Below are 2111 nucleotides of genomic sequence, written 5' to 3' on the forward strand. Positions count from 1 at the left end.
ACGTCAATCGCATACAATAAAAAATTCTCACGGCGCATACGTTATATCATTGATTTTAAATGTGTTAATAGTATAACTATTATTTAATCGTAAGATAACACGAACATATAGCAGATAAGTGATAAATTATTTAAAATATTAAAATAGTATTGATTATTTATTTGTGAACATGAAATTATATTTCTTTTTGTGGTTTGAATCGAAGAATTGAATCGAAGAAATGAGAGATACAACATCGAAGATTTGACTGCCCTAAGAACAGGATGTTGGCAGCTGTATATAATCAAAAATGAAACAAAAGAAGTGCTCCACTTTCGACCGATTGTCTAGAATTTAAAAGAAAATAATGTAGAAAATCAGGCCGTGATACAATTCGCTAAAATAAACTAAAAATTAAAATTAAACTAAACGAGTAATTTTATCCTTAATATAAATTACAATATATCGGATTAAAGCGAATTTAAATGTTTTTATTGTTTATCATTTTTTTAAATAAATTCTTTCATTGAACTTAACTTTTTAACTTTGTAAAGTAGCAATTCCCATGAATGTGGAATTTCAAAATTTATCTTAATGAAAAATGCGAATCTAAAAAATTTACAATTTTGAAATTCAAAAGTTATCCCCATAATATAAATATTTACTCAAAATCGCTTTTATATATTTAAAATAAAAAAAAAATTACTCTTTTAATCTTAAAGTTTGAAAAAAAAACTATCATACAAGTTTTTTTCTCATAATTTAAGCTCTAAACGGATCAATTGCTATAATCATTATTTTAAAGTGATACACCTATAAGCAATATTACATTTGAAGTAATTTTCTAATTTTTAAAAATTATATTTTTTATTCCTTTTTTTATTTGAAAATTTCTTGTTTATGAATATATAAAGAAAAAATCATAATTAAAGATATTATTATTTTACATTAGAAAATTCTTTAATCTGATTCGAATTCATCGTGATAGTCATTGATATAGGTATTTACTTTTTATCTCACGAGTAGCATAGCTATACAATGTCGTTCTCCTACAGATGTCATATACATTTCGAAAGCATTCTGAGTTATATCGACTATGCTTTTCTTATCTTGCTGCCATTCTGTAGCATCATATACGATGCTACTTAACTATATCAGTAACATACAGCATTTGTTTAAATGGACTATTGTATTCCAAACGGAAATGACTTTCACGATTTTAACAAGTTTTGTTTAAAAATAATGAATAGCTTTTGTAAAATTATACTCCAATAAATATTATATGGGAAAATATAAAAATAAAAATAAAAAAAAATAATGTATGAAAGTTGCAATATAAAAATTTATTTTAAATATAAAACAAATGGATTAAATATACTATGCATTTTTTAATGTGCTCTTCATTATTTTTATAAAAGATTACTCTAACAAAAATGAAAAGATTTTTCTTTTTGATATACTGTATTTTAAAATTAATTTATCATGGATTTATTAGTCGATAAAGTAGAGTGTATACTATATGTATCAAGAATCGATAAAATAGAATACGTATTATATCCATTGATAAGAAATAAATTCAAACTTTTGCCAGATGAGAAATAGAATAAAAGATTAGTATACTTCTACGCCAGCTAAAAACAAGACAAGAAATGATTGTCGATATCATCTTTTGACTATTGACATGTTTTCAAAAACAGGATAACTAAGGATAACTATAAGGATAACTAAAAATTGAGAATCAGTGCCATCTTTTGAGTACCGATTCATAGACACAAACATTTTCTTAAAAAATTTAGAAGATGGCGCTGAAATATAATTCTTATCATACATCTATTCTATTTATAAGTCATTTCATTTAAATATCATTTTTTTTAGAGGGAAATCGTCATTGCTCATACAAGGAAATTAAAAATATTAGATTTAATGAGTACTTCTTGTGAAAAAACTAATAAATAACATTTCGCGATATTTAAAAATCAAAATGAAGACTAATATCTCAAAAAATCTGAATAACCAAAATCGCGTGCGCAGCCAATCAGCTCATATTATTGGCTATAAAATTTATAACCGTATCTGCGATACGATTATGAATATTATAGTAAATAATAATGATTTCCCAGGTCTCACCACGT

The sequence above is a fragment of the Apis dorsata genome, unplaced genomic scaffold (assembly GCF_000469605.1).
Source record: "Apis dorsata unplaced genomic scaffold, Apis dorsata 1.3 scaffold_473, whole genome shotgun sequence".
Lineage (NCBI taxonomy): Eukaryota > Metazoa > Arthropoda > Insecta > Hymenoptera > Apidae > Apis > Apis dorsata.